This window comes from Tupaia chinensis, unplaced genomic scaffold, assembly GCF_000334495.1.
Source record: "Tupaia chinensis unplaced genomic scaffold, TupChi_1.0 Scaffold000248_2, whole genome shotgun sequence".
Classification (NCBI taxonomy): domain Eukaryota; kingdom Metazoa; phylum Chordata; class Mammalia; order Scandentia; family Tupaiidae; genus Tupaia; species Tupaia belangeri.
Window position 1 is genome coordinate 3,014,221 of NW_006159727.1, and position 1,310 is coordinate 3,015,530.

Below are 1,310 nucleotides of genomic sequence, written 5' to 3' on the forward strand. Positions count from 1 at the left end.
GTGAGGAAAGTTCCAGTAGAATCCATGTTTTCTTAAAAGTCCAAGCTATAAGATGTGCAGGACAATTCAAGTTTTCTATGTTTAGCAGTCTGTTAGTAAGAGATCCAAATTTTGCGTATTATAAAAGGACTTTTGCATTAGAGAATTAGACATGAGCCCTCGTTGGGAAGAACTACCCAGAATGTCTTCACAGGGCCTAAGGGACACTTCTATCTTAGGAACAGGAACAGAGTCCTAGGACACAGCATTCATATCCTACATTCCTTGTCATGGAAAATGCTTCTAGTGCTCTTCAATTCCATGTGTCCAAGAGGCAATCCCATTTCAACAGGGGTTTAAAGCAAAAGCACTCATAACCAAGTCATTCAACACAACAGAAAATAGCTGTATCGTTCAACCTTCACATTCTATGTTCCAGTCTCAAAGACACTGCAGAATAAAGCATTAGGCCTTGAGACCAGCAGATGGTATAATGGTTACATCACTGGACTCCCACATGGCCAACTATAGTTTGAGTCCTTGACCTGGCAGTTTGAGTCTTATGCTGTGTGTGTGTGTGTGTGTGTGTGTGTGTGTGTGTGTGCATGCCCATTCTCGGAGAAGAGGGGATTGTGGCATGGCCATCCCCACTGGCAGGGTGGTTTCTTCTTTTCTCTCTGCCTGTGTCTCTTTCTCTGGCAAGTGCACACACAAAAATCTTTCTTAAAAAAAAAAAAAGTTAGATCTTATGGAGAAAAAAGGCACAATCTTCACTTTACTTGAAATGAGTCTACATCACCTCATTGTCTTTGGCATGTATAGTCTCTGAATAATAGCTGACTAACTCACCATACTCATTCTATTGATGAGGGATGCTCCTGTAGGGCCTGAAGTCAAGATCTGATTCACAAGGAGAAGGTGAACTTGGACCTTGATGAAGGGACACAGACCTTTTTTATTATATATTTTTTGTTTGTTTGTTTGTTTTGTTTTGTTTTGTTTTTTTAGAGAGTTTTTTGCCATAGGGTGCAGGTATTCACAGGAGATACAGAGACAGAAAGCGAGAAATCACCCCCTAGGGGAGATGGCCACACCACAATCCCTTCTCCTCCATTCTCTTCTGGGGATCTTGGGCACACATGAACACACATCTGGCATGAATTGTAAGCCTCTGGGCCTGGAACTTTTAACCATGGTCAACTATGTGGGAGTCCAGCAGTGTAACTGCTGCGCCATCTGCTGGTTCTGGGACACAGGCCTTTGATTAGAGTTTGCAACACTATCATGATGGAGTTGTCCTTGGTAGTCATGGTGACTTGGTACTGCTGAAC

General features: G+C 42.6%; 1 pseudogene; it reads right to left on the reverse strand.

The window, feature by feature from the left end:
• Positions 1-718: 718 nt before the first annotated feature.
• LOC102474216 (inositol-pentakisphosphate 2-kinase pseudogene) overlaps positions 719-1,310 on the reverse strand; it is a 1,710-nt pseudogene continuing 1,118 nt past the window's right edge.